General features: G+C 37.7%; 1 protein-coding gene and 2 long non-coding RNA genes across 3 annotated transcripts in view; 1 reads left to right on the forward strand and 2 right to left on the reverse strand.

The window, feature by feature from the left end:
• Positions 1-19,309, forward strand: part of TRDN (triadin) — a gene marked incomplete in the record, with an annotated part of 469,162 nt that overhangs the window by 171,977 nt on the left and 277,876 nt on the right.
• On the reverse strand, positions 1,953-4,776 carry LOC118856968. The gene is made up of 2 exons (XR_005010898.1): positions 4,670-4,776; positions 1,953-3,104 (listed from the first exon to the last, which is right to left on the reverse strand). It is a non-coding gene; the product is annotated as an uncharacterized LOC118856968 (long non-coding RNA).
• LOC118856969 overlaps positions 4,932-19,309 on the reverse strand; it is a 62,853-nt gene continuing 48,475 nt past the window's right edge. The window contains exons 3-4 of the long non-coding RNA XR_005010899.1: positions 12,901-13,099; positions 4,932-4,971 (exon numbers count right to left, since the gene is read on the reverse strand). This is a non-coding gene — a long non-coding RNA (uncharacterized LOC118856969). The remainder of the gene's footprint in view (positions 4,972-12,900; positions 13,100-19,309) is intronic.

Raw genomic sequence — 19,309 nt, forward strand, 5'->3', positions numbered from 1 at the left:
CTTGACAATCTATATGTGATCTTACAGATAACAGTGAAGTGAATAGCGACAGTTCTTTTCAATTTAATTTAACTCACATATGCTGGACTTATCACTTAGAAGCACCAATAGAGTTATTTTGTTAACATCTGTTAAAATTATTAATATGCTACATCTATTTAGAATTATATATTTTAGTAATAAATTATCAGTACTGATATTTATTGAATATTGCATTATTACTGAATTGGTACTTTTTGATGCCTGCATTTGGTAATACATTTTCAAATACAGTAAAACTTCTCTTATCCCTTTCAGCACCACTTGTTTAAAAATATAAATAAATCTTTTGGTTTTCCAAAAATACTAATTTAACAATTCTTGTGATTTTTTAAAAAATCCAAGCTGGAAAGCATTAGCTTTTCCTTACCTAGACTTTAAGAAGAACTATCTTAAGTTCTGAAGTCTCAGCTATGTTAAAACTTTGTCTATTAGAATGACTCATTTTCCAAGACTTCTGAATAACCAAGGCTTTATCACACTAAAATATTATCTTAAATATTAGGGACAGAGAAATTTCAATACTATGAGAAATTTTCTGGTGAGGCAACTAGGAGATGGAATAGGTAAGAGACATGGATTCAGGAAGCTCTAAGTTCAAATCCAGAATCAGACACTTACTAGCTCTGTAACCCTGGGCAAATCACAACCTTAGATTGCCTCATCTGTAAAAGAGATGATAACTCCTACCTTGCAGAGTTGTTCTGAAGATCAAATGAGTTAATGTATATACAGCACCTTGCAAACCCTAAAGCCATATTATTATTTAGTAAATCTTTATGACAAGATTGGTGAAAATAAACAGTCTTAAGCATTATTACTAGTATAAACAAATCACACAGGAAAGACTTCAGTCAATCTGCTATACTACCACCTTTATATCTGACTGCTTTCCCTGGAGGAAGACATCAAATTCTAGTCCTACTTCTCCCATACCCCATTAAAACCAAGGGTTCTTAATCATTTTTTGTGTGCCATGGACCCCTTTGACAAAATCTCCATTTCAGGATAATGTTTTTAAATGCATAAAATAAAGTCGGATTGCAAAAGAAATCAATTATACTGGTGTATTTGTGTGTATAGGGGCAGCTAGGTGGCACAGTGGATAGAACATTGGGCTTGGAATCAGGAAGACCCATCTTCCTGAGTTCAAATCAGGCCTTAGATACTTACTAGCTGGGTGGCTCTGAGCAATTCACTTAATTCTGTTTGCCTTAGTTTCCTTATCTGCAAAATAAACTAGAGAAAGAAATGGCAAACCACTCCAGTATCTTTGTCAAGAAAACCCCAAATGGAGTCATAAAGAGTGGTACCTGACTTAAAAACAACTGAACAACAAAATTTATATGTATTATGTATGTATAAATGATTACACATATGTATATTTAAAATCCATGGACTCCATGATTTAAGGCACAGCCATAATTTACAGATGGTGACAATATTTTTTTTACTTCATATGAACAGTTATTTGTTTGCAACAAGTGTGCGAATAGCATATATTGTGTTGGCAAAGAGAAATGATGATTAGCATGAATTAACAAATGACTAATGCGTATTATTAATTCTGTTGTCAATGTATTTCACTAAATCTTTTTTGCATTATCTTTCAAGACATGATAATCATATGTTATTTGCCATGTTAATCCTAGTGGATAGGGAATTTGTCATAAAATTATAAATTGTCAAATTAAATGTGAGCCATCAGGACTTACTGGCTCCTGATTAAAAATCAGTTAGGGATAGTTAGAGTATAATAGTCATAGGACTCATCTTTTCTTTCTGGCAATATTATAGTCCATAAAGATCTGCTAAACAAGATGCAATCATCAGTATAAATTTATAGGAGGCTAGTGTCAATGTGTGTACATACTTTTGATGACCATTCCTTTGAATAAAGTGATGACATACTGGTGACAACATTTTATTCAATATTCCTTTCTGAGTAGGACCACACATTGATTTGGGACTTGAAAAGGGGATACTCTACCAATTAACAACAATGAAAGGTTCAGCCTTGGGCCTAGATTTTCCATGTACGTGGCACACTCATGTAATTTGACCTTCACCTAAATATTCTGTTTTCCTTCCTTTTCCTATTCTGTATTAGTTGAGTAGTTAGCAATTTCTCTTCCACCCCAGTGACAGAACTTCTTGAGTTAACCAGGTAACATTGGGTCCCCCACTCTCCATTGTGCATGTGATGAGTTACCATGATAGCGTATAGGTGGCAGCAAGATTAGTCTGGCCAAGAGGAGTCAAAATCAGGAATTGGTTGAGACAGGAAGTATCTGGTAGATTTAGAACAATCATATAATTAGAGTTGGAAGGCACCTAAGAAGTCATCTGATGTAAGCTTCTCATTTTGCAGATGAGACAACCGCAGCCTTGAAAAGTTAACTGTTCATGCCGTAGGTCTAGTAGGCAAGAAATTATGTGGCAGTGATGCAGGGACTATAAGAGATGAAGCTCAGAGAAATGAAGTAAAACAAGTAGTGACCTACAGGTTGAGAAATTAAATATTTAGTGTATAAGATGTCAGTAGATTAGTGCTATTAGCACCTGCAAGCAAGATGCACTTAAGAAAGAACACTTGCTCCCTTATATAAAATTTCAGTTTATGTTAGCACAAATTTTAATTCAATTAGAGTGGTCCAAAAATGGAATGGATGGCTTTTGGGGGCAATGAGTTCCCAGTCACTGAGGGGTTTTAAGTGACAGGTAAATGGTTATTTGTCAATATAAGACAGCTAGGTGGCACAATTAGTAGAATGCTGATTTGAAGTCGGGAAACCCTGACCCTAAGAGCCTAATCTGAGCTGAGTTACTTAGGACAAGTTTCTTAATCTGTAAAATAGGGATATAAAAAACATAAGCCTCACAGGGATTTTAATGAAATAATACAACATAGATAAAACACTTTGCAAATTTTAAAGTATTATTTAAATGGCAGTTACCATCAGCATCATCATAGAGGTTCCCATTCATATATGTGTTGGATTAGATAATCACCAAGAATTCTTGCAACTTTGTAGTTCTGTGATTGTCTTCAAATACCTGAAGGGCTATAATAGAGAAGAAGTATTAGGCCTACTTTTGTTGTTCATAGAGGACAGAACTAAGAACAATGGATGAAAGATAAAATGAAGTAGATTTCAGTTTGATGTAAGGAAAAGTTTCCTGTCAAAGACAACTGTCCCCAGATGAAATCATCAGCCTTTGGAATAAGTTCTCCAACACTGGGGGTCTTCAATCAGAGGCTGGAAAAACCACTTGAAAGAGGTATTGTGTAGAGTTCAGGCTTCCAGTGGTAAGTGGACTAAATGACTCGTGAAGTCCTCTTCAGTTCTTAGCATCTATATTTGTTTATGTCTATTTTTAAATTTTATGTCTGTGAATAGCTTATTTATATGCTTTCTAGATGATTGTTATCTTTTCCAGTTTGTTTTGTTTTTTCCCCCAATTCTCTATTTGCCCTCTCATTTCTTCCTTCATGATTTTGAATGGTTTGAATGCTTATGATTCAGAATCATTTATAAGTTGGTAAATATACAGGCTGTCCCCAAAGGCCTAATGCAGTTTTAAATTTTATGATCTAATGGCTGAAAACTGCACTAAGAGTTTTGGGACACTTTATATTTGCACTAAGGATATCCCTTTTAACTCTGCTTTGGATAAGATTCTTTCTATAATTGACAATTAGATAAAGGAAAAGGGTGGGGAGAAAAGCCTTTCCCCAAAGTTTATTGCTCTGCTTGTAGTTTGTTCAGTGTTTACTCTGAACATTTGTGTTTCCATCTGTTTCTATTTGGGATTAGTTGAGCACCTGTTGTTGTTTAGCTAAAATTCATTATTAATTATTTATAATAGTTCTTTTTTTAACTAAAATTGTGACTTTCTCTCTGGAGTGTAGCATTTACTTTGGAAGATATTGTCACATCAGCAGCAGTAACCCAAATCATTATTTAAATTGTGAATACATCATTAGTGAAATGTGCCAAATGTCAGGATCTGAGATGGTCTTGAAGTAGCATACAATTATTTATTATACTTGTTTGATGTTTGACAGAATTAGGAATGCATAGAATATTTTCATGGTTGGAGATTTTAGATATTGAGGTAATTCAGCCTCCAGACATTCTGGAATAATTAAACAATAAAAAATAATTAAGAGCCTACTGTGTGTGAGGTACTATGATAAATACTAGAGTTAAAAGGAAAAAAATGAAATAGTCTTTGCCTTCTGGAAGTTCACATTCTATCAAAATGAAGTCAGACAACTTGAGTTCAGATCCCACCTCTGACACTTGCCACCTGTGTGACCTTAGGCAAATTTTAACCTCCTAGGCTTCAGTTTCCTGATCTAAAACATAAGAAGTTTGGACTGATGAATGATGTGATCACTTCTAGCTCTAGAGGGGGTGTAATGGATGTTCAGGGTGTGAGGGCTTGCCTAGTTCTTTTCAGGGTTGCTCATCCACCTTTGTTGTTCACCTGTCACTGAACTCTCACCTGTGGATCCAAGAAATGGTAGCATACATCCCAGTAAAACTGTTTCAGTAGATGGGCTAAAGCAGGTTGAGAAAACCAATAAGGCTCAAACTCCTCGGTGAGTTAAGGTGGTGTTTACCTGAAGCATATGAAGATTTCTCCCAGCAGAATAGGTAGATGAGAACAGTTTGTCCCAATGACCATGAAGGTAGCTGAAGGAGTCACTGTGGAGTGCTTAGAGCTTGGTTAGACATAGAAGATGCCAAGGTCATCTACTACATCCTGGGCTATTGCCAATCATCCTGACTTTTCTTGCCACTGGACTTTGATGACTCTGGAAGAGATAGTGAGGCTGATGACTTTGTACAACTCAGCTTCACTTAAATCCAATTCATGTGAGAGTCGAGACATCACCCCATGATGTCAGTGGTCTTTTTCAAACTGAAAGACAAACAGCAAGATCCATGATTCTATGATTATGTCAACTAAGATCTCAACATATTATAATTAACAATGACTATAAAAATGCATATTAATTAAGTGGACATTATGATTCTTCATAGTTTGCATACACAATCCTATGAAGAGTGGAGATCCAGATGTATAAGTCCATAATTTGAAGGTCTATTTTAATGTATAGCCAATCGCAAAGATCAGGGCCTTCATATAATCAAAATTCTATAATCAGAAGGGGTCTTAAAGGTGATATAGTCCAATTTCCTTATTTTAGAGATGGAAAAATTGAGGTTCATAATAAGTGATTTCCCTAAAGTTACACAGGTGGAAAGTATCAGAGGTGAGATTAAAATTCAGGTCCTCTGACTACAAGCTAGCGTTCTTTCAACTATACAAAGTTTTCTCATTTAGTGCAGCAAAAACAGAACTGGAACTCAGATCTCCTGAATACAAGGTCAATGTCTTTTCCAGCACACTGATTGCATCTTATTCATGATTAAAACATGTCTGCTTTAGGGAATACCTATTTGAAATACGTAATTCATAAAAATCTTTAATCTATAAATTACATGTGAAGACTTTTGTGATATTAAGTAGACTGACTATATATAAAGTTAAGAGCTGCTATTTAGAGATTCATGACAACTTAGCTGCATGGCATATTGTATGAGTCATTATCCTTCATATAGAACCCTGCAACAGACCTGAAAAGGCATTACACTTTACAAATCCAGAATATCTAATGTGGACCAGTGGTCTCTAAACTTTTGACTCATAAAAATAGCAAATAATATGTATATATTTATTTATTCACAAATTTTATTATATACTATGCTACTAATAATTTTGTACATTATAAAAGAAAGGAATGAGCTTTTATTAAGTACCTCTTATTTGCAATTTTAAGCTATTTCTGCTCAGATCCCCAGGGGACCTAGTTGGGGTGAGGGCTGAGCGGGGGAGAATCATGTATTATAGACAGGATCTAGGTACTTGCTTAGTTGGACTTGTGGACAAAATTGAGCTGGTAAAAGAAATAGACATAGTTATAAATAAGAGCAGTCACCTTGCTCACAGAACAGGACAAACACACTTTAGGCATGGTGATACATTTAGACATCAGATCCAAGGGCCTGGCCATGGTGTAGTTAGATGATTGACTCTGACATTGAGTACACCTTCATCTGCACAGCCGTCACAATCCAAGTTCAACCTAAGTTCACATTTCTCTTGGATAATTTTTTTCACCCCCAAATCCACTATTGCATGGCTTCCATTTCATCTGAGCCATGATTTGATGTCAAGGCAATTTAACACACTTGGTGTGTCATTTTTGACCTTAAAATTGAGGGTACTCTCCTGACAAAAATGTCCTTTGACTCTAATAAGGTATTCTCTGGCAGTCTCTTTGCCAATTCTAGGGATTTTAATTTCCTAGCTGGAAAGGGCCCGCAGGGGAAAAGTTAGCTTTCTAGTTTTATTATGACCCTCTTCTTGAACTTTAGTGTTACTTAACTACCTTTTGGTAGGATCTTGCCGAGAATATGTCAAACTTAATTGTGTTATGGTCCCTGTTATTTAATGGTTTAATCAAATTCATTTCCAGAGTTAACTACAGCTTGTTAGAAAAGGCAAAATCAAACATAGCCTTGCCCCTTCCTGTCTTCTAGAAAACCCTGTTGAAAGAAGTGGATGCTGAGACAGATCATTTGTATTAGCAAAGAAACCAGGCCCCACTGGGTGCTTGAATGTTCCACTGAGTTTATATTCAGGTGCTGAAAGGTCTTGAAGGCTTTTCCCCCTTGTGTCAAGTCTACACCCTCATTTACTTTGGCTTCTTATTTGTAAAACTAAATCTTTTGGCAGATTCATGATTGAAATAAAAGGATCTTAATTCAGTAAAACATCCTATCTTCCTATTCATGAGGTTATAAATTAAGAGCTGGTAACAAATTTTGATGGAGGCCATCAAATATTACCTCCTCATTTTATAAATGAGGAAATTGATGCTTATCGACATTAAATTACTTGTTTGGGATCAGACAAGTAGTCACTGTCTAAAGTGGGTTTGAAACTCAGGTCTGTCTGACTCCCAAATCCACCCCACCGCTCAATTCTCTCATTCAGTGTTTTTTTAACTAGCTGAAAAATTATTTATGTGTTTTTTAAACTTTCCTACAGTTTTTGTTTTCTTTGTTTTATTTTCTCAACATACAGCATTCACTATCACAAATCAGATCAAATAAGAAATATGAAATTCCTAAGACTAGTTGTGCTCATCATGGACTCTCTTTTTTCTTTTACTATCTTCACTCATCTATTTTACATTTCCCTACATTTTCTCCCCTTTCTTTTGATTTATTACTCTTTTTCTTTTTTTTTTTTTTTTTTTTAGGGTATAGATTTTTTTTTTGTTTATTTATTTTTTTTAATGCAATTTATTTATTTAACATATTTGGTTTTCAGCATTGATTTTCACAACAGTTTGGATTACAAATTTTCTCCCCATTTCTGCCCTCCCCCCCCACTCCAAGATGGCGTATATTCTGGTTGCCCTGTTCCCCAGTCAGTCCTCCCCTCTATCACCCCCCTCCCCTCTCATCCCCTTTTCCCTTCCTTTCTTGTAGGGCAAGATAAATTTCTACGCCCCATTGCCTGTGTATCTTATTTTTTAGTTGCATACAAAAAGTTTTTTTGTTTTTGAACATCTGATTTTAAAACTTTGAGTTCCAAATTCCCTTCCCTCTTCCCTTCCCACCCACCCTCCCTAAGAAGTTGAGCAATTCAACCTAGGCCACACATGTATTATTATGTATAACCCTTCCACAATATTCATGTTGTGAAAGGCTAACTACATTTTGCTCCTTCCCAACCCATCCCGCTTTATTGAATTTTCTTCCTTGACCCTGTCCCCTTTCCAAAGTGTTTGTTTTGATTACCTCCACCCCCATCTGCCCTCCACTCCATCATCCCCCTGCCTTTATTTTTTTTTTTATCTTCCTCCCTCTTCTTTCCTGTGGGGTAAGATACCCAACTGAGTATGTATGGTATTCCCCCTCAGGCCAAATCTGATGAGAGCAAGGTTCACTCATTCCCCCCTCACCTGCCCACTCCCCTCCTCTCCTAGAACTGCTTCCTCTTGCCACCTTTATGGGAGATAATCCACCCCATTCTATCTCTCCCTATCTCCCTCTCTCAGTAAGTTACTCTCTCATCCCTTAATTTCATTTTATTTCTTTTAGTTATCTTCCCTTCATCCTCAACTCACCCTGTGTCTGCTCTCTCTCTTTTACATATATATATATATACACATACAAACACATACATACATATACACATAGATACATGCATACATACACATTCACTTATATATATATACATAAACATATATATATGCATATATATATATGCATATTCCCTTCAACTACCCTAATACTGAGGTCTCATGAATCATACTCATCATCTTTCCATGTAGGAATGTAAACAAAACAGTTCAACTTTAGTAAGTCCCTTGCAATTTCCGTTTCTTGATTACCTTTTCATGCTTCTCTTGATTCTTGTGTTTGAAAGTCAAATTTTCTATTCAGTTCTGGTCTTTTCACTGAGAAAGCTTGAAAGTCCTCCATTTTATTGAAAGTCCATATTTTGCCTTGGAACATGATACTTAGTTTTGCTGGGTAGGTGATTCTAGGTTTTAATCCTAGCTCCATTGATCTCCGGAATATCGCATTCCAAGCCCTTCGATCTCTTAATGTAGAAGCTGCCAGATCTTGGGTTATTCTAATTGGGTTTCCACAATATTCAAATTGTTTCTTTCTGGCTGCTTGCAGTATTTTCTCCTTGATCTGGGAGCTCTGGAATTTGGCAACAATATTCCTAGGAGATTTCTTTTTGGGATCTATTTGCGGAGGCGATCGATGGATTCTTTCAATTTCTATTTTGCCCTGTGGCTCTAGAATATCAGGGCAGTTCTCCTTGATAATTTCCTGAAAGATGGTATCTAGGCTCTTTTTCTGATCATGGCTTTCAGGTAGTCCAATAATTTTTAAATTATCTCTCCTGGATCTATTTTCCAGGTCAGTGGTTTTTCCAAGGAGATATTTCACATTGTCTTCCATTTTTTCATTCCTCTGGTTCTGTTTTATGATATCCTGATTTCTCATAAAGTCACTAGCTTCCACTTGCTCCAATCTAATTTTTAAAGTAGTATTTTCTTCAGTGGTCTTTTGGACCTCCTTTTCCATTTGGCTAATTCTGCCTTTCAAGGAATTCTTCTCCTCATTGGCTTTTTGGAGCTCTTTTGCCATTTGAGTTAGTCTATTTTGTAAGGTGTTGTTTTCTTCAGTGTATTTTTCAGTATTTTTTTGGGTCTCCTTTAGCAAGTCATTGACTTGTTTTTCATGGTTTTCTCGCATCCTTCTTATTTCTCTTCCCAATTTTTCCTCTACTTCTCTAATTTGCTTTTCCAAATCCTTTTTGAGTTCTTCTATGGTCTGGGGCCAGTTCATGTTTTTTCTTGGAGGCTTTGGTTGTAGGCTCTATGACTTTGCTGTCTTCTTTAGGCTGTACGTTTTGGTCTTCTTTGTCACCAAAGAAAGAATCCAAAGTCTGAGACTGAATCTGGGCGCGTTTTCGCTGCCTGGCCATATTCCCAACCAACTAACTTGACCCTTGAGTTTTTCAGTGGGGTATGACTGCTTGTAGATTACAGAGTTCTATGTTCTACGTTTGGGGGGGAGGTGCCAGCTCTGTCAGAGCCGCACTCCTCCTTCCCCAAGGACCCCCAGTCCAGACTGGGCTCAGATCTTCGGCAGGCTGTGCACCCCTGCTGTGATCCGCCACTTAATTCCCCCCACCAGGTGGGCCTGGAGCCGGAAGTAACAACAGCTGTAGCTGCCCCACCTCCGCTGCCCCCGGGGCTGGAAGCCGAACCGCGAACTCCTTCCACTCCCGCAGCTTTTCCCACTAACCTTCTCCGCAGTCTTTGGTGTTTGTGGGTCGAGGGGTCTGGTAACTGCCGCAGCTCACATATTCAGGGCGCTAGGGCCCCGTCCGCCTGGCTTCTGGACTGGATCGTCCACGCCGCTCAGGCTGGGCTCTGCTCCACTCCGTTCCCAGCTCCCAGCTCCCAGCTCCCAGCTCCGTGTGGAATAGAGCTCACCCAGAGACTATCCGAGCTGTCCTGGGCTGGAGCCCTGCTTCCCTCTGCTGTTCTGTGGGTTCTGCCGTTCTAGAATTGGTTCAGAGCCATTTTTATAGGTTTTTGGAGGGACTCGGGTACGGAGCTCACTCTAGTCCGTGCTTACCAGCCGCCATCTTGGCTCCGCCCCTACTCTTTTTCTTTAAAAAAAATCTACATTAATTTACTTATACAAGACAGGTCTTAATTATTCTCTTGGGTTCTTTCTATGTGGTGAGGGACAAAACTTATACAGGAAATTATATTTACTCAAATATAATTTAATGCTAAAATCAAAGTTAGAACACATGCCTACCTTGAAGATTTCCTTTTGTCCTGATCTGGGAAATGACACAAAATATAGATGACGTGCAATCAAGGACTGGTCAACTCTGCCAAGATTGCAGACTGATCTGAATGACTTCTGAACATTGAGCCTAACTGCACAGTATTCAGAAGAGCAAAGGGAGCTAGAGTCCTTTATTAATTCAGTAGGCTTACGTAAGCAATCCTCTGGCACCATTGTTCAGTAAGTGAGAAAAACGTATACATAGGGAGAGAGACTAGAAGAGTAGAAAGATTACTGATTCGGAAGACAGAAGACTAGGGTTCTTATCCCACTTCTGAGGTTTATTATTTTTATTACTTGAAGCAAATCACTCAGTATCTCTGGGCCTGAGTTTTCTTGTCTATAAAATAAAGTGTTTGAACTAGATGACTTCTGTGGTTCATTCCAACTCTAAATCTGTGATCTTATAACCCTATGGATTGTGAAAATTCTTTTGATGATCAGTAGTTCCATTAAATGTACAGCTAAGTGGCATTGTGGATAGAGTACCAGGCCCCGGACATTTACTAGCTTTGTGACCCTAGGCAAGTCACTTAACTCTGTTGGCCTCAGTTTCTTCATCTGTAAAATTAGTTGGAAAAGGAAATGGCAAATCACTCCAGTATCCTTGCCAAGAAAACCCCCAGAGGGATCACAGAGTCAGACAGAACTGAAATGAGTGAATGACAAGTAGCACTAAACGGACTTAACAATAATTCCAGTTGTTTTTGCTTTAGTATCCCACCTCCTCTCTAGAAAGAAAGAAACAGGGTTTGAGCAGATTATGTCAATACCTAAGAACATTCATTGTACTTTTCTTCCTTCTTTCTCGTCAACTCAGCTCTGTCTACATAAATCTCAATTTCTAGGGCATATCTTCAAATTTTATTTGGCTACTGAAATCATTGAATTTTAAGTGAAGATGCTGTGATGTTCCTTTTGATTTAAATACTAAAGTGCAGTAAAAGTGAAGGAATCATTTAATATTCATCTTCAAGTATATAAAAGATTACTTTACAGAAGATGATAACCAAGTGGTGGTGAAGCAAGAAGTCATGAATCATCCTTGAAGTTGAATACTGAAAGAACTCATAGTAAATTGGCAGACCCAAAACATTGGAGCATTGGCATGTTGCCACTGCCAATTTTTATTTTCAGATTCCCAGAAATTAGCCTCAGGTACCTGGGAAGAAGTCAAGTAGTCATTCTTGTTGTTAAGTCTCAGTGACAGGAATTTGGAGAAGAGTGTGACTATTCTCTTAGAAAGTCACTTAAAAAGGGGAGGAAAGCTTTTCATGAAGATGGACAGGAAATAAATAAAACAACTTAATTCTTTAAAAGACACATGTAGGAAGAAGATGGAAATGATAGCAGATAATGGCAAATTAATTCAAAAGAGTTGTGTGTTTCTGTTAAATAGTGTCAGGAGTGATAAACCTCAGAAGGAGCAGAGTCTGGTAAGGAATATCAAAAAAAAGTGGAGTTACAGAGGTCTTCTTTGGTTACATTGGGTGAAAGAAGATCAATAAAGGATAAAATCATTACTTGGGAAGCATTGAGCAATTAAGTTCCAATATATATGAAAGAACAGAAGAAGTTGAAATTGAGGGAAGAACAAAACAATGGCTACCAAGAAATAGTGATAAAGAGGGTATCAGTAACATTGAAAATGGATAAAACATAGATGGCAGAAACACTTCAGTCAGTTTTATTTGTGGTGTTACTGTGCTTTAAATATTTTTGCAGTCCAGAGGAATGAACTCAGGACTAGAAAGGAAAGGCCAAAAATTCACTATGGGTCTTAAAAATTGAGAAAAAAGAGGAAGAAATAAGGGATAATCTGAGCTCCCTAAATGAAACCAAGTCACTGTGAGTGGATGTACCATGTCGTTGTATTCTAGAAGAATCGGCACATGTGACTGCTGAGCTGTTGTTGAAAGGTTATGGGGAATGGGACAGTTTCTGCAAGACCACAAGAGGAAAAATGTCCCAGTGTTCAACAAATGGAAAAGGAGAACCTGAAAATCATAAGCTTGACTTTGATTCTTGACAAAATTCTCTTATATTCTTGGTCTTATTGTGTATTATAACCTAGAATTGTGCCAGGAATCAAAGTCAGGGTTATTATTTTAAGTAGATGATTTACTAGCTTCTGTTCTCTTTATTAAAAACAATGAAACCATAACATTTAGACTTTAATGTATTAGTCACTACCAATGTACTATATGAGGAAATATCATCATAATATCACAGAATCCCAGGGTATAGGAACAGGAATGAAGCTTGGAAGCCATTTAGTTCCACCTGCACCAAATCAAGAAGCCAGTCTAAAGAAGTGCCATATGTTGGAAATGACATTTCAGAAGATAAATTCAGGGAGAGTCACTGAACTAGAGAAGGTACTCACAGAAGATGAAAGTAGCAAGTTCTCCAGGCCTTCTAGTGGAAACTTGGGTGCCCGTTTCTCGGGAATGTCATAGAGGGGATTCCTTCTCAGGTATAGGTTAACTAGATGAACTTCCAACTCTGAGATTCTATTAGTCCATAAAAGCCATTCTGTAGATGACATGCTTTTGAAAGAATTGAAGAATCGGTTTTGAAGATATCTGAAAGAAAAGAAACCAAATGATTGAAAAAATAAGATGAACAATGTTTTTGACATCCAGAAATGCAGCCACAGGGATGTTAGTAGCCAGTAAACCATATATCTTGTTTCTCATCTCTGAGAATGATTTACTCATCCTGGATTGAAAATGTGAGACTTGGGGGCAGCTACGTGGCACAGCGAGTAGGGCGCCGGCCCTGAAGGCAGGAGGACCTGAGTTCAAATCTGGCCTCAGACACTTGACACATGTACTGGCTGTGTGACCTTGGGCAAATCACTTAACCCAATTGTCCTGACCCCCCCCCCCCCAAAAAAAAAAAATGTGAGACGGAAACAAGTCAAAGCTTGCCACAATTTTCTAGAGCAGACAATAACAAATAAAGTAGAGACTATAAAATCTTCCAGTTTTTCTTCTGGTGATCCAAACAAAAACAAATAAAAATCAAGCATGTAGCTCCATCTCTCCTGCTTCTTTTGAGCTTCCCTTACCTCAGTTTCTTTAGCTGTAAAATGAAGACTTTGTCATATGGCTGCTAAGGTCCCTTCCAGAGCTAGACATGTAGTTCTTTTAAGAAAAACTGGCATATGAGACTTATTATCAATCAATTAAAAATGTAGTAAGCACCAACTATATGCCATTCACTGTGCTTTGCCCTGGGGATACAAAGATAAAAAGGAGCCATGTTCCAATGATTGTTCTGATCCCATGCTCAATTTCTTTATCCCTAAACCTATCACTTTTCCAAACTTCTCTATTTCTGTTGAAAGCACCACCATTCTTCCAATCTCCTGGGACCCAAGTCAAGATTCAAGTCCTGTTTCTGAAATTTATTGGCTATGTGATGCTGGAGAAGCTTTTAATATGTCAGTGCTCTGGGCAGTTCTCTAAGAGTATAATTGATAGAGAAGTTGCTGATCTTCATTGGTAGAGGGACTTTCCTTATCTGAGCATTCCTTGTATCAATGGAATCAGTGGTTCCAGTCCCTTTCCCTTTCATTCAAAGTGAACAACTTTTGTCCTGGAAAGGACAGAACATATGGGATGGTTAAGGAGATAGATAATGGAGTGTCTTGATAACCTAAGTATTATTTTTGATTCTTCTTTCCTCACCCCATTGACCCCCACCAGTTAAAAAATCTTGACATTTCTACCTCTACAATATGTCTTCAATCTGACCCTTTCTCATTACTCACACAGTTGTCACTTTAGCTCAGGCCTTTATCGCTCTTGCTTAGATTATTACAACACCCTCCTAATTTATCTCTTTGCCTCAAGTCTCTCCCTAATGTAGTCCATTTTCCTCAATTCTACCAAAATTAATATCCTTAAATGTAAATTTAGGGAAGGCAGTGCAATTGGTGTTAAGTGACTCACCCAAGGTCACACAGCTAGTAAGTGTGTCAGTGTCTGAGGTCAGATTTGAACTCAGGTCCTCCTGACTCCAGGGCCTGTGCTCTACTCACTGCACCATCTAGCTGCCCACAACACTTAATTTTCTAAATAGAATGATCCCTTCTTTTCAAGGTTCCCATCATTTTTACTTGAATGAGATCATCTTTTTTGCAGAAAATCAAATTTAGAATAGTGTCACCCCTCTATGCTTCATCCAAATTTAAAAGCATCAAGATAAGCCAAACAATCGTTAGTTGTTCTGCTTATCAATGAAAGAGAACTCCAACAAATATCTGGATAATTGAAGTCCATCATTATGACATCAATTTTCTATGCTACTGCTGTGATCTATTTTCAGAGCCTCTCGTCTCTTTCCTCTTTCTGTACAATTGATTGGTAATATATTGTCATGACATGCCATTCCCATTCCTTCCTCTGCTGACCTTTAAATGTTCTCCATCATGCCTTAATCTTTTGATTCCTGGATTTCCTCACATGAAGGGTAGGGAGGGGGATAAAGTTTTTATTGACATAGAAGATGCATGATAAAGAATTTACCTCCATCAATTCAGGTCAAAACCTTCTCTGCACTTTATATTCTTAGAGAGTTCTCTGGAACACAGAGTTTAAGGGACTTGTCCAGTGTCACTCAGGTGGTATGTATCAGATACAGTACTTGAATCTAAGTCTTCCTGACTTTGAGGCCAGCTCTCTGCCTATTAGGCCAAACTTTCTCATCTATGAGTTCCTTGACATATAATGCTATGCCACCTACTCCCTTTTTATGTAGTTTATTCTTTTTTTAATAAGAAATCTCTTTCCATAATGAGGTTTATAGGTAGAATCATAGAGTTAGAAATGAAAGGGATCTTCAAAGTCATCTTGCTCTTTATCTTCATTTAATAAATGAAGCCCAGAGTGGTTAAATGACATGTCCAAGGTTACATAGTTGACCTGACATAGCCACTGGTTTCCTTTTGAAGTTTAAATGACATGACCAAGGTTATGTAGTTGACCTGACATAGCCAGTGGCTCCCTTTTGAAGCTTTTGGTATTATATTTTATTTTATATTTAAAAAAAACTCAAAATTTTCACTTAAAGCTCCTTATAACTGGCCCCTTTCTTCCTTTCTAGTCTTCGTGTACTTTGTTACTCTCCTCCCACTTTATAATTCAGACACACTGGCCTATTTCATGTTGAACACACACAATAATACTCCAACTCCTTTCTTCATGCCTTTGTTCTGGGTGTCTCCCATGCCCAGAATGCACCTTGTCCTGATTTCTACCTCTCAGAATCCCTGGTTTCCTTCAAGATGCAGATCAAGAACCAATGTCTTCATAAAGATATTTCTATTCCCCCAGCTGCTAATGCATTTCCTTCCCAAAACTGTATTCTATTAATTTTGTTTCACTTTTGTATTTGTATTCCCAGTGCTTGGAATACTGCATGGCATGCAGAAAGGAAGGGATGGGGGAGGGGGTGTAAAGCATTTATTAAGTGCAACTAGGTGGCCCAGTGGATAGAGTGCTGGGCCTGGGCTTGGAGTAAGGTAGATTCTTCTTCCTCAGTTCAAATCTCAGATACTTACTAGCTCTGTGACCCTGGGTGAGTCACTTAACCCTGTTGGCCTCCCTTTCTTCATCTATAAAATGATCTGGAGAAGAAAACAGCAAATCACTCTAGTATCTGCCAAGAAAACCGCAAAGAGGGTCACAAAGAGTTGCACGTGACTGAAAGACAACTGAACAACAACTAGCATGGCATTTTAAACTTAAATACCATTTCGCATGTATTATCTCATTTGATCCTCGTAACAGCCCTATAATGTATATGCCATTATTATCCACATTTTAGAGAAGAGGAATTGAACTCAAAAGAGGTTCTATCTTGCCCAGAATCACCTAAGTTTCGGAGTCAGGATTTGAATCTACTTTCACTTGATTCATAATTCAGTATCCTATCTGCTATAGTACCACACTGTCTCCTATCAATGGCTCCTTGAAGTGTTTATTTCTGTTTAAATGTTTAATAATAAGAAATATCTGGTCATATGAGTCACCATGAAAATAACCTGGAATATTTTAGTTTCTGCAAATATAAAATTTGAATCAATTTACTATATGAATATGACTGAACACTACTTTCATACTTACTTTCTAATATTCTAGAATATCTGTGGAGAGAAAATAGGTACCATCATATTTAAATAAAATTATCTACTACATAATAATTTGTATAAAATAATGAGTTTGATGAACTGCTTACTGGTTTTCATTTTAAAGAAAAGTCTTTGGTCTCCAGTAGTGAAAGAACAGTATGTAATAAAAATTCCAGTATGTGAAACAATACGTAAGCTTCACAGTGCTGATGAAGGTGTCAAGGTGCAGAAACTAAGGTGGTCCAAACTTGTGAAATTACAGAATGATGAGAGTTACCAAATCTAGCACAAAGCCATGTAATGGGGGTCTTTAAAAACAAATTTTCCGTCTCTTATGGGAGAGAACAGAACAAAATTATGTTATGATTTATGCCACATTGATTTATTTTGCATACTTACAAATAAAAACAATTCTTTTATTTGTCAATTTGTTTCAATTCAGCATATCCTTATTAAGTACCTCCTATACCCAAGGTAACATGTTAGGTCTTAGGGAAAAGTGAAAATGAATCTCCCTTGGTAGTCTTGTATTCTACAAGGGCAATATAATATGCAAAAGAGAAGTAGATATCAGGTCATTTGAGGAGGCCAGGAATATGAACAACTGGAAAGAACGGGGAAGAGTTCACATAGGAAGCAGCATCTGAGTTGAGTCTTGAAGTAATGTTAGGAGTGGATTCCAGGCTTTGGGGACAGCTGGTCTGAATGCATGGAAGTGGGAGTGGAATGCTTAAAACAGGATCCCAGTTTGGCTGGAACACCAAGCATGTGAAAGGAAGTAATATAAAATAAAGCTAGAAAGCTAGGTATTCAGGTAGGCCCTAAACATACCCTTCATATTCAATTACAAAAATAATTTTTGGGCTTCAAAACATGTTAATAGTCATCTAGTATTAAAAATAGAAGCACAAAGCAAATGAAATATGGCAATAATTTTAATAATGAATGGGAAGAAATTTGAGGTTGAGTAAATAACTAAACATATTTCCTAGCAGAGCTTTACTTTTCCCTCTCACAATTATCTTCCTTCTCTAACTCCTCAAATGCCATCCACTTTCTCTTTTAGTGCTGCTGAAAACAAGCACCAGCCTGGGTCTTCACTTGCTATTCCTTTTCCCTCTGTCCTTCAATCTTATTTAATTGAATCTTCAGATTTCTCCATAACATTGGGCAGATCTTCTCCTTGCTATCCTTAAGATTACATCCTCATCCCTGGACTAATGAATTTGGCTTCCTTTTGGATCCATGCTTCCTGTTTCGGGGCCCTCCTTTGTCTTACTTGGACTTCTAAGTAAAATGTGCTTTGAAGTTATAAAATCAAAAGCCTGTGAACATGTGCCATAGTGCTATACACATGGCGAGTTCTGTTGACCCTTTAGATAGACTTTCTAAACAGATTTTCATTTGAAATCATGACCCTCTAGGAAAGACATAAATGGCAGTCAGGACCCAACCAAAGATCTGTATATCAACTCTTACTCTCTCAAAAACCCTCTAAGAGGATTGATGTGGTCTCTATGACCTTTGACCTATATTAAACAAGACCATATGATTTCATTGGCTTCCTGAATGTCAAAGAAATCCTGTGTAGTCCCTATATATTGTCATACGACCTGGACCACTGTGGGGCCAAATGCATCATGAAGAAAGGTGTCCACTGGTCATTCTTAAGCATGCAGGCCACTAGCCATCTCCTTCCTGCTATATGTGCTACTTGAAAACACAGCAAAAAGTAATCCCTGGAGGGGAGCATGTGCCATCTCCCCATTTCTGCCTTCTTTATCAAGATACTGAAATGATAGAAGCCTCAAACAAAACATTGATCTGCAGAGATCCTATAGTGCCTATGGATACCTAGGAGTATTTTCACCAGCACATCTGAATGTCTTCCTCTATCCACTCTTCCCACCTTCACCACTGAATCAGAGGAAGGGTGAAGTAGAATAGAACCAGTGGGCATGTTAATGAAGGGGAAGCTGTGGGCTTTCTTGCTTTCCCCCATCTCCATCCAAAAGATCCAGGCCAACCTTTTACCTGGTCAGAGTGAGTTATGGTATGAATCATTTTCCTCCAGGACCTATGTTCACTATAATATATGCCCAAGAATATGCATTTCCCTTCTGCCTCACCCCACTGATATGATATATTTGCAATATATAGCTTATGGAAGTTCCCACTGCCCTGTCCTCTCCAGGCAGTTTCCTAGCCTTTTTGTCCTTCAGGAGATAGATCCATGTCTTCATGTCTATTCTCTACATGTATCTTTGACTTCATTCTCTTGAAGGGACCTCAGAGATCATCTAGTCCAGTTCCCTAGCTAAGGCAGCTAGGTTGCACAGTGGATAGAGTGCTCTACCAAGCTCTTCCACCCTTACAACTTTAGATAGTTTATTTGATATTCTGGGTCCCTTGACGATTGACCACTAATTTTTAAATTGAAATTAATTTAAAATAAGAGAATAATACTGTTAAATAAAAATCTTCAGTTGGAAAAATATGAGAGAGAGAGAGAGAGAGAGAGAGAGAGAGAGAGAGAGAGAGACAGAGAGACAGAGAGAGAGAGAGAGAGACAGACAGACAGACAGACAGAGACAGACAGGGAGAGAGACAGAGAGACAGAGAGGGAGCTTTAAAGATAGTAAGGATGTGGTACACT

This window comes from Trichosurus vulpecula, chromosome 7, assembly GCF_011100635.1.
Source record: "Trichosurus vulpecula isolate mTriVul1 chromosome 7, mTriVul1.pri, whole genome shotgun sequence".
NCBI classification, from domain to species: domain Eukaryota; kingdom Metazoa; phylum Chordata; class Mammalia; order Diprotodontia; family Phalangeridae; genus Trichosurus; species Trichosurus vulpecula.